At 33.5% G+C, this 13,018-nt stretch overlaps 1 non-coding gene across 1 annotated transcript; it reads right to left on the reverse strand.

Annotated features, from left to right (window-relative positions):
• Positions 1 to 2,067: 2,067 nt before the first annotated feature.
• On the reverse strand, positions 2,068 to 2,175 carry LOC133833433 (small nucleolar RNA R71). Its single transcript, XR_009892813.1, has one exon. It is a non-coding gene; the product is annotated as a small nucleolar RNA R71 (small nucleolar RNA).
• Between the last annotated feature and the right edge of the window lie 10,843 nt (positions 2,176 to 13,018).

Here is a 13,018-nt window from a genome sequence, read left to right on the forward strand (position 1 = left end):
TTATTATATATGTTCTTCATGTTTTATCTTCCGATTAAATTGTTGGGAAGTGAACGATTTAATTGTGTTATATGTGTGAATCAAAATCCAAATAAATAAGCCAAACATATAGGTGATTCTTGAAACCTTATCACTTTTGTTATTGAATTTTTCTACCAATTTTATTTGCTTTAATTTTATTTTCAACATTTTCTCAAAAACTACCAACGATTTATTTACTTTTTGCGCTTAAAGTTCTACTAATCACTTTTTGATAAGATATCTCTCTGTGGACACGACCGCCCATACTACACTACAACAACCGCTTTGTGAAGACAAGTTTGGGCGTAATCAAATTTTGGCGCCGTTGCCGGGGAGATAAATATCAAAAGCTTAGTGGAATACATGGCCAAGAGGTAAGTCATTTTAGTTTTATTATTTGCTTTCTTTGTAAGTGTATATAATATTAGTGTTACCACATTATTGTTAGCTACTAATTTTGTTTATTTTGAATTTGTATTCTATTAATACGTTTTATTTATATATATTTTATATTAGTGATTTTTTTTTCTTCTCTTTCCTTTATGCGTTTTCTTTTCTTTTCCAATTATAGCTCATTGTCATTAGTTTACATATAATTTGTAGTGTTTATTTTGATTTTGATTTTACACCTTTTTTTTTTTTTTAATTCGTTAGGAATAATTAGTGTTGCATATAGGACTAATTTGTGTTTTTTTTTTCTTCTTACAGTATTAGTTTCATTATATATAAAAAAAAATTTAGTCATTAATTTTCTTTATATGTTATTTTTATTTTTAGTATTAAATTTTGTTTAATTGATTGCTTCCAAATTATCATTCATTGTTAATATAATAACTATTTGTCATTTAATTATTTTGTTTCTAATTTTACTTTTTAGCTTTAAATTTATAGATTTAAAATTTTTAGATAATAACTTAGGTCTCATAATTTGTGTAACATTAGGTTTTAGATTAGCTTTAATTTAGGTTCTTCCTCTTTAACTCTTGTTTTTTTTTTTTTTTTAAAAATCATAAAATTCAAAAAAAAAAAAAATCAAAAAAAATATCATAAAATTTAGCATAAAACTTTTAGTATTGGGAACAATAGTGTAATGCTACAAGTGGTAAAAATTGAGAGTATTCTGTCTAAAAAGATTGGCTTTTAAGGTTTGTGATAGAGTACCCTCTACACTTTCCTGGGAACTTGGTTCTGTCTAGGAAAGTGTGGGACGAAGCGGTACCTTGGCAACCTTCTCAATCGGCCTGGGAATATTTCTTGTGTATGCCCTTGTATTATTACATTTTTAAACTTGTTACTATTTAAAAAAAAAAAAAACAAGCTTGTTCTTTCAAAATAAGTAAATTATTTTACTTATTGGTCATTTGGTTGAAAAGGTTTGAATTGTGATTTTTTACACTCATCTAGTAACCTCGGGGAGTTCTGGTGAGGCATGTGAGATCATTTCAAATTGTCCAAATTTACCAAGGAACAAGTTTAACAAAAACAAAAAAACAAAAAAATAAAAAAAGAAAAGAAAAGAAAAAGGTCTCGTTTTTGAAAGTGGATGAATCGTCATAGAGATGAACTAGGGAGATTTGTTAGGAGACCCGACACCCCTAGTGACAATTCTTCTGATACATCCAACATTTCCTCTCCCACCTCAACAATTGCTCATAATCCTTTCGCAATGGCTCATCATGAGGAAATTCAGCAGAGAAGTCTGAATGACTATCTCCATCCTACTCGTACTCCCACCCCTTCTTGTATCATCTTTCCACCTAATATGCCCAACTTTGAATTTAAACCGGGCATGATTCAACTCTTGCCAAATTTCCATGGTTTAGAAAATGAAAATCCTTATGTGCATATTAGGGAATTTGAGGAGGTGGTAGCCACTTTCTATAACCAAGCTAATATCGCAGATACTGTGCGATTGAAGTTTTTTCCTTTCTCTTTGAAGGATAAGTCTAAAAGCTGGTTATACTCTCTGAGACCAAGGTCTATTGGAACATGGGATGAAATGACATCGTCATTCTTCCACAAATACTTCCCTAACCACAAGACCAATGGCTTAAAAAGACAGATTTCTACTTTTTCCCAAAAAGACAATGAAACTCTCTATCAAGTCTGGGAAAGGTTTAAGGAACTGTTAACTCTTTGTCCCCACCATGGCTATGAAAAATGGCGCCTAGTCAGCTATTTCTATGAAGGCCTCACTATTCGTGAACGCCAGTTTGTAGAAATGATGTGCAATGGTGAATTCCTTCAAAAAGATCCTGAAGAAGCCTTGGAATATCTCAATGAGCTTGCAGAAAAATCTCATACCTGGACTGGTCCAAGTGCTACTGAAAGCACTAACCGAAATCGACCAGCAGGAATTTACCAATTGAGGGAGGAGGATAGCCTTAAAGCCCAAGTTGAGTCCTTAACAAAGCAACTTGAGACATTTAAGACAAAAGGTGGGCAAAGACTTCATATGATTGCCCGAGCAGAAACACATGAGCCATGTTTTGTGTGTGGAGGAACAGATCATTTAGCTAAGGACTGCTTAGCTTTTAGTGAAATGAGGGGGGTTTATGATGAGCAATGCAATGCCTTAGGGGCCTATAATAAGCCATTCTCTCATACGTACAACCCTGATTGGAGAAACCACCCAAATTTCAGCTGGAGAGATCCCAACCAAGCACAATCTTCTGGAGGGCAATGGAGAAATGAGCACCAGTCTCAACCATCAAAAGCTCAACTTGCTCCTCAATATAATGCTCCTCCTCAAAGGAGTTCTCTTGAGAACGCCCTTCATTCATTCATGGAGGAGCAAGCCAAAATAAATCGTCAAATGATGGAAGAAATCAAGGAAATGAAAAGTCAATTTTCAAAACTGACTGGATCCTTGGTTAATTCTGAAAGAGGCAAACTTCCTTCTCAGCCTCAATTCAATACACAAGGGCAACATATGGCTTAAACCTCCAACTCTAACGATCAAAACGTTAAGGAGGCTAATGCCATCACAACTAGAAGTGGTAAAGCTTTGGAAGATCCACCAATACCAAATACTACTTCAAAATTTCCAAATGTTGTCTCTGAAAGTGTGCCAACCAATGCTTCTGCAAAAGTTCCATTTCCCCAGGCTCTAAGACCTGCTGGGAAAATTCCTGAGAATCGAGGATAAATCCTTGAGCACTTGACACAAGTGAAGATAAATCTTCCTTTGCTTCACATCATCAAACAAGTGCCAGCCTACGCTAAAATCATCAAGGATCTTTGCACTGTAAAAAGGAAGCATCATGTCAAGAAGACTGCTTTCTTGACTGAGCAAGTTAGTGCGGTAATTGAACAAAAGACACCGCCAAAATACAAAGATCCTGGTTGTCCCACCATTTCCTGTCAAATTGGGACTCATGAATTCAGCCAAGCCTTGTTAGACTTAGGAGCGAGTGTCAATCTCATGCCTTATTCTGTCTACTCGCAACTTGGTCTTGGTGAAATCAAGCCTACTTCTGTAGTCTTACAACTGGCTGATCGTTCTATTAAGAAGCCTCGGGGTATTGTTGAGGATGTTCTTGTTCAAGTTGACAAATTCTATTACCCCGTTGACTTTCTCATTCTGGATACTCAATCTGTGGTTAACATGGAGTCAAAAATCCCTATCATACTTGGAAGACCTTTCCTTGCTACAGCTAATGCCCTTATTAACTGTAGGAATGGTCTCATGAAAATATCTTTTGGGAATATGACTCTCGAGGTCAATATTTTTCATGTTGCAAAGCAACCACATGATGATGATGAATGTTATCAGACATTTCTGATTGACACGCTCATTCCTGAGGAGATTCAATTGCAAAGCAATTCTGATGATCTTGATGAACTCCTCTCTTTTTCTGAAAGTTCTGGTTTTGATGAGTCGATTAATGAAATTTCTTGTTACAAAGACTCACAAAACAGAAGAACAAAGTTTTGGCAACCTCGCTTTGAAGAGCTACCTAGTGAAAGGGAAAAGCCAAAACCTTCTGCTGAAGAGGTTCCTATTGTTAAGTTAGCCCAACTACCTGAGGGTTTAAAACATGTCTTCTTGGGAGATGGTGATACCTTTCCTGTAATCATTTCGTCCAAACTCGATCCTTCACAAGAAATTAAGCTAATTAAGCTACTGCAAAAGCTTAAATCTGCATTAGGTTGGACGATCGCTGATATTAAAGGCATTAGCCCTTTAATTTGCTCCCATCGAATCAATCTAGAGGATGGGGCAATCCCTCGAAGAGATCCTCAAAGAAGACTAAACCCCACAATGAAAGAAGTTGTGAAAAATGAAGTGCTGAAACTTCTGGATGCTGACATCATTTATCCAGTGGCTGATAGCAAATGGGTTAGTCCAACTCAGGTAGTGCCTAAAAATTCGGGTGTAATTGTTGTTGAAAATGAGAAAGGGGCCCTTGTCCCCACAAGAACTGTGACGGGTTGGCGCATGTGCATTGACTATCGAAAATTGAATTCTGCCACCCGCAAAGATCATTTCCCACTCCCATTCATCGACCAAATCCTTGAACGTGTGGCTGGTCATCCTTTTTATTGCTTTCTTGATGGCCATTTAGGCTATTATCAAATTGAGATTGCAATGGAGGATCAAGATAAGACCACTTTCACATGTCCTTTTGGTACTTATGCTTTTCGGCGTATGCCATTTGGACTGTGTAATGCACCAGCCACCTTCCAAAGGTGCATGATGAGTATTTTCAGTGACATGGTTGAAAAATGTATGGAAGTATTCATGGATGATTTAACAGTCTTTGGAAACTCTTTTGACGCATGCCTTCTTAATTTAGAAGCTGTTTTGACACGATGTATTGAGAAAGGTCTTGTGCTCAATTGGGAAAAATGCCATTTCATGGTATCTTTAGGCATAGTCTTGGGACACATTGTCTCTGAAAGAGGAATTGAGGTTGATCAGTCTAAGATTGATCTCATTTCTAATTTGCCCACTCCAAAAACCGTCAAAGATGTGAGATCTTTTCTTGGGCATGCTGGTTTTTATAGGAGGTTCATTCAAAACTTTTCAGCGATTTCTCGTCCGCTATGTAACCTCTTAGCCAAAGATGCTACTTTTGAGTGGACGCCTACGTGTGAGGATGCCTTTCGAACACTTGTTGCAAAATTGACCTCCGCCCCTATTATGCAGTCACCTGATTGGGATTTGCCTTTTGAAATCATGTGTGACGCAAGCAATTTTGCTGTAGGAGCTGTTTTGGGACAACGAAGGGAGGGGAAACCTTTTGTTGTCTACTATGCAAGTCGAACTCTTAATAGTGCTCAAATGAACTATTCCACTACTGAAAAAGAGTTGCTTGCCGTTGTCTTTGCTCTTGACAAATTCTGAGCATACTTGATTGGCTCACCTATTACAATCTTTACAGATCATTCTGCCCTTAAATATCTCCTTTCCAAAAAGGATGCTAAGGAGCGCTTAATACGGTGGATCCTTTTATTGCAAGAATTTGACATCACAATCAAAGACAAGAAAGGTGTTGAAAATGTCGTGGTAGATCACTTATCCCGACTTGAATTCAGTGATTCCGCTGATGGTCCACCTATTCGTGATGATTTCCCCGATGAACAATTGCTTACTGTTACTAAGTTACCATGGTATGCACATATTGTTAACTACTTAGTAACAGGTGAACTTCCTTCTGATTGGAGTTCACAAGACAGACGCAAGTTTCTGGTCGAGGTGCGCAATTTCTATTGGGATGATCCATACTTGTTCAAGTATTGCCCCGACCAGATCATGCGGAGATGCATCCCTGATGATGAGGTGTCTAGTGTTTTGAACTTTTGTCATAATGATGCTTGTGGTGGTCACTTCTCTGTGAAGAAAACTGCTGCAAAAATCTTACAGTGTGGTCTTTATTGGCCCACTTTGTTCAAAGACACCAATGAATTATGTCGTTCATGTTTGAGGTGCTAGAAGTTAGGCTCTTTGTCCCGTCGTCATATGATGCCTTTGAACCCAATTCTTGTGATTGAGATATTTGATTGTTGGGGGATAGATTTCATGGGACCATTTCCATCGTCTTCTGGTTACATTTACATTCTCCTTGCTGCGGATTATGTTTCCAAATGGGTCGAGGCTGTACCCTGTCGAACCAACGATAATGCAACAGTCACCAAGTTCTTGAAAGAGAATATTTTGTCAAGGTTCGGTACGCCTCGTGCCATCATTAGTGATCAAGGCACTCATTTTTGCAATAAGTCTTTTGAGGCTCTCATGCGCAAATATGGTGTACTTCATAAGGTTGCTAAATCCTATCATCCGCAAACCAATGGGCAAGCGGAGTTAGCCAATAAGGAGATAAAACAAATTCTGGAAAAAACGGTAAATCCCGACCGAAAAGATTGGTCTTCTCGTCTTCTTGACGCACTCTGGGCATACCGTACTGCTTTCAAATCCCCTCTTGGGATGTCTCCCTATCGGCTTGTTTATGGGAAAGCCTATCATTTGCTTGTTGATCTTGAGCATAAGGCATATTGGGCTGTCAAAACCTTTAATTCTGATCTATGTGCTGCAAGCATTAATCGCAAACTCCAGCTGTCTAAAATTGAGGAGTTGAGAAATGAGGCATATGATAATTCCAGGATCTACAAGGCAAAAATGAAAGCTGCTCATGATAAACAGATCTTGCGAAAGCATTTTGAGGTGAATCAAAAGGTGCATCTTTATGATTCTCGGTTGCATTTCCATCCAGGTAAGTTGAGATCGCGGTGGACTGGCCCATTTTTGGTAAAACAAGTTTTTCCCAACGGTTCTGTTGAAGTTGAGGACCCAACTGATGGGAGAATTTTCAGAGTCAATGGCCAAAGATTGAAGCATTACATCGAGAGTGTGAGTCATGTTGAAGAGGTCCTTCTTGAGGACCCTGTTTATACACTCTGAGTTGTTTATTTCTTTTACATGTTTTATTTTATTTTATTTTTCTGCTTTTCTTTTAGTTTTGTGTGTTTTCGTTTTTTGTTTGTTTTTGGTTTGTTTTGTTGCTATCAGGTTGTTTCAATTATCGCCCCGTGGATATTGTCATCTTCTAGGTGTTCTCTTTCCCTATCTTTTTCATTGCATATTTGTTTTGACATTGAGGACACTGTTTGATTTTCGGTTGGGGGTGGTGAGCTCTCGTGAGCTTTCATTTGGAGAATTACATTGTTGTGCTGAATTTTTAAGTCAAATTTTCTCAAAATTTTCTAAGCATGATTGAAATATTTTGTTTGAGTTGGTTTTTGCTATGTTTAGCTATTAAGGAGTGATTTCCAGAGTTCTTTAATGCACTTTCCAAACATGTGGTAAGATGGTTGTTAACACAAATAGTTGAGAAAATTTTCAAGTTTAAAGTTTTCCATTTTTTTTGGTGAGTTGTGAGAGTTGAGAAAACGACTTTTTGAACTTTTATTGATCATTTGAGTTGGTCAAATCAGATTTTTGGAATTTAAACATGACATGTACTGGAGGGATAATTTCATGTTTAAAAGAGCCTTTGTTGTAATGTTATTTTCATGTTTCTTTTTGTTCATGTATTTAGGTGTTGCCTCTTGTCAAAAAATTAAAAAAAAAAAAAAAGTGTTCCATATACAAAAAAATGAATGAAAGAAACATCACTTCATATGTTTCTTAAAAAAAAAAAAAAGTGTTCTTTTCTATATTTATAATTTTCTTTTAGTTGGCTCTTTATTCTTCGAGTTTCTTGTGTAAATCCCAAAGGTTGTTTGTCATTTGAATTTTAATTATTTGATTTGTCTATCTTGTGATCAATATTTGTTCAAATTGTTTGTCCTAAAAAGTTTGTCTTCTCTCATTTGAGCGCTAATTGTTACAATTCCAACTCCAAGAGTGTCATCTCTCCCATTAAAAAATACTTTCAATGCCTGTGAGGAAATTGGAGTTGAGACCTTTACGCTTTTGAAGTTTTTCGATACTATTTGTGTTATGGCTTGTGGTAAGAAATGGATATGGTTTGGTGCACACACACACAACTCTGGGGTTACAACTGAGTAGCTTGCATAACACTTTCTAATTTCTTGATGATATTTTAAAATGCATGGCTAGTTTTGATTGGTTTGACTTGATTATTCAGCTTGATAATTTTCTTCTCCGCTTGAATTTCTAGGGACTAGCAATAAGCTGGTTGGGGGTTGTGATTGGTGGTGAGTAATGCATATTTATTGATCTCAAATGTTAAATTAAATTACATTTTAATTAATATTTTCAGGAAATTAATGAAAAATATTTTGTTACAATTGAAAATATTAAGTATGAATTTAATTTGGTTTATTTTGCAGGAATTATGTTGCATTTTGGTACAAATAAAAAGAAAGAAATGGAAAATTGATATTTTTGCAAAGAAAAGCCCATGAAGTAGCAGCCCAGTTCGCCAGCCTTTCTCCACGCCTAACCCGGGTCCGCATGAAGCTTCCTGGAAGAGTTGATTGCACACAAGTCCAAATTTAGCATTAATTGTGTTGATTTATGCGGATTCTGAGGCAGCATTCACAAAATAATAGTCTTGATTCTCTCCACCAAATTCAGATTGATTTCCATCACAAATTAAAGAATATTAAGAGATTGAATTCTGATGCATTTTCATTGGGATAACCGAATAAGCTAATTTATTTCTATTTATTTGGAATTAAATTAGTTATTTATTTTCCTTAAGAATTTAGGTATTTCAAAACACTATAAAGGGGAGAATGTCTTCTTTTTTTTTGGTGTGTAATTTTTCATTGGCAAAAATTATAGTAAATTTTAGTCTTATTTTGTCTATCTCTTCTCATATTTTCTCTTTAGATTATTGTGAGAATGACTAGCATTTTTGGCTAGTTTCTTCGATAAGGTAAATGATGATCCTATATGCAAGGTGAAATTTATTTGTGTTTTGATTCACCAAATACTTAAAGTTTATACATTTGAGTAATATATTTTTCTTCTATTTTTCTCTATCTCTATATCAATATATTTATCTATTTAGTATTATATAGAAATAGTCATGCTTTTTCTATGTGAATATAATTAGTACAAATATATTGATATTGTAATTTTATGATTAGTCTTTTATTGCATTATTGCCAATAAGGTATATTGTCATTCTTAGATTTTTCATAAGATTATTTTCTAAGTTCCTAATGTGAGAATTGTTATTACTCGAATACATTTTATTATATATGTTCTTCATGTTTTATCTTCCGATTAAATTGTTGGGAAGTGAACGATTTAATTGTGTTATATGTGTGAATCAAAATCCAAATAAATAAGCCAAACATATAGGTGATTCTTGAAACCTTATCACTTTTGTTATTGAATTTTTCTACCAATTTTATTTGCTTTAATTTTATTTTCAACATTTTCTCAAAAACTACCAACGATTTATTTACTTTTTGCGCTTAAAGTTCTACTAATCACTTTTTGATAAGATATCTCTCTGTGGACACGACCGTCCATACTACACTACAACAACCGCTTTGTGAAGACAAATTTGGGCGTAATCAAGTATAAATGTGCAAATTTCAGGATGTGTCATTGTACAACCAAATTTCAATGTTACCGAATTAGTCAAGTCATTTGCAGGTATTTTACATAGAAAACTAATATCCTGCATTTGTTATATACTGTGTTTTCCTATCTGATTATAAGTTGAAAGTTGTTTTATTAATGGTCTTATTGTCTTTTGCATTAAAAAAAAATGATATGATGTTGGTTATCTATCATTGGTAGAGATAATTGAGCTTGTACCACATATATGCCACCCTTCCAATGACTATCCCGACAAAAAGAAACTATTCTCTGTCCAAGATTTCTTTAGATTTTGAGGTTGTTCAATAATTAGCATTGCAAATATTATGAGGGTAATTCTCAGTTTGCATAATCAAGTTTTTTCAAGTACTTTAAATTATTGCACTGTAGTGCATAGTCAAGTTTGAATGATGATTCTTCATTTTTATTCAACACTGTTATTTTCGACTATTCTTTTCCTTAGTCCCTATAATAATATGATAACCATATATACTCAAAAATTAATATATAAAAGAGTTTTTTTACTGATTGTATCATTTTATTTTAATTTTGTATTAATCTTTTAGATATTGATTATATTCTTTAGGTTGTGGATCGAATTGGCAAGGAGCATTGCAAAGTCAATTAACTTGATTATTAATTGCTAGAGGTACGCAAGTATGTTCTTTTAACTCTTTTATTAATATCATACAAATGTTAGAGGAGTTTGAATATCTTAAATATTCATCCGTAGAGAAGTAGGTTATGAGATTTAAATTGTGTGTTGCGGTGATACCGGAATGTTGAAAACTTATGTGTCTTAGAGAAGTAGGTTCTGGAAATTTCGTTTATGTGTTGTGGTGATATAAGAAAAAAAATTTATTGTTTGTTGTTTGAATTGTTGTACTTGGTATTGATAGATGGTTAGGTCACTATTATATGAGAATTGATGTAAGATTTTAGTTAGAATTATGTATTATCTTCTTACAAATAAATTGTGTTTGCTTGAGTTCAAACTATATGAGTTCAAGCTTTTACCAGACATAGCCATTAGTTATGTTTTAATTGTCATTAGTGATACATCTTTTGTTGTTGGTTAATACATGTGACAGTGAGAATCCATTTCTTACTGCTTCGGCTTCTCCTTTGTGATTTCTTGTTACAAATGATAAAACTTATAGGGTAACTCTTAATGGTTTATTCTATTGTGCTATGTGTTTTATTTCTGCTGCAATTGTTGTAGTAGTTATAACATATATATCATCGGAAAAGTAGTGTTCTAGAGGGCAAATATGTTTTGAAAAAAATTATGCAAGTTTTATTTGTTTTCATTAAGCAACAAATTCCTAAATGGAAAACAAAATTTATGTTAGCGCCCATCAAAATTTACAAGTTATTTTGAGTGTGTTGATATTATGTTCTCTAGTAACATATATTTAATATTAATATTTGTTTTATTTGATTTTTACTTTAATATTGCAGATTTTTCTTCTTAATTATTTTATTAACAAAATGACATTTTAGTTTGTAATTGACTATTGTATAGCTGGTTTATAAGTGGATATCTAATAATTATTATTTTGTCTTTTCTTTTGCTTATGTTTGTTTCTTTATTTTGCACTTATGTTTGCTTCCAGAATATTAGTTTAACAAGGTCTATTTAATGCCTTTAGATTTATGTTTGTGTTTATATTCAAATTTTTGTCAATATTTAACTGTAGTTGGAAGTATTGGCTGCACTAAGGACCTTGATAGAGAAGTCAAAGAGGTTGCACAAACTTTTTCTTGAAAATGTTATTGTTTTTTTATTTGCTATATCATTAACTTGCATCCTAATTATGATGGTGGGAATAAACAAGTTAGGTTGAGAATTGCAAAACCAAACTATAATTTAGTTAGCAAATGGTTTCAAGTGTTCTAAGGATAGTTTCAAGTGTCATGTATTGCAGGTGCAGAAAAGCTCATGCAATTTCATTACATTCACAGATCTTGTACTTAGGTGTATTTTTGCTGTTATGGATTCCCCTCTATTTCATCAGATTTAGAAAAACTGTAAATATGATATTTGTGTATATATTTTGTCTTAATAGTATTTGTTGTTTTGCCTCTTCCACGTTTATCTATTTTTTCACATTACCTTTGAGCTTTGGGATATTGGGTTTATATTATGTCTTGACTTAACTTTGATGTGTTTGGTTTTTGTAAGTACACTTTTAACTAGCTTATGTCCTTCATAGAAACATTGTCATGTTGGAATATACATATCAATATGTATGTCATACATTATTCTCTGCCTTTATTTTTAATTAATTCATAGCTTTCTTACCTAATTATATTTTATAATATTTGATTGGGATTAATTAGTAGCTTAACTAATCTCTGCCTCTTTTTTGGGCATTGAAAGATTTTTCTTATGGGACTGAGATTTTTGTTATATTTTAAGTTTGTGATTTTTTTTAAGTGGTAGTCTTTCTTTTTTTTCTTGGAAACATTGACCTAACTGATTAATTGATTTTAATCCTTTTGAATAAAATATTTGAGAAATTGTTACCATATTTAATCAATGGCAAGAGAAAGATCTAGTAGTCTTAATAAGAGATATAATAAGTTCTTGTCTACATGAAGATACAATCTTGGTACAAACAATTAAATATGTTGAGTAGCTTAATTGTAATTGAACTGTGTTTAGTTGTTGGGTTATTTTCTCTTTTTCTATTCATTTAGCCATTTTGCCAAGTAAAACTAATGGCCTATGTGTAGACTATGATAACCTTTTAGTTAGCATTTTTTGTAGCATTGTCTGTTTTTTATTTTTTACTAATTTGTTATTTTCGTTTTTTATTTTGGAATGCTAGTACTGGATCTAATTTTCATTGCTGCTTTGTGTCCTTTCTTGTGTAGGTGTATATTTTTTTTTAAATGATATATATTGGTTTGCTAAAGTAACCTGAATGGAGTAACTAAATGAGATATGATTGGTCATTCCCTGAATAGTTATTTATGTTGGTGATGGTCATTCATTTTATGGTTTTGCTTATTGGTTTTATTGAAGATATGAGACTATTCTAAGTATGAGACTGCTCTTGCTTTTTCCTAGTCTACTCTCCCTAATAAATCAGTTTTGTGAAACGTCTTTGCCTCTTTTAGTGGCCAGTTTAGACATTATACTAGTAAGCATGACTTCTATTTCTGACATTTTGTAATTGATTGATTGTTTATAAGCTTGTCTTTGACAAGTCTAATGTTCTTCATGATTAAAGGACTTTTTTTTTTTTGCAATGTGCAGGTATATAGAGATGTCTTTCTTTGGAGCAATGCTAGACAAAGTTTGCGGTTGAAGTTTTTAGAATCAAAGAATGTATTTTACCAACTTTGTATACATTTCCTAAATTGTACCGATACTCAAAAATATATTTATACAATTTTAAGGGTGTTTTAAGTATATTAAATGAAACAGGTTTGAATTAAAGCAATAAAATATAATTATAATGT

This window comes from Humulus lupulus, chromosome 4 (genome assembly GCF_963169125.1).
Source record: "Humulus lupulus chromosome 4, drHumLupu1.1, whole genome shotgun sequence".
NCBI classification, from domain to species: domain Eukaryota; kingdom Viridiplantae; phylum Streptophyta; class Magnoliopsida; order Rosales; family Cannabaceae; genus Humulus; species Humulus lupulus.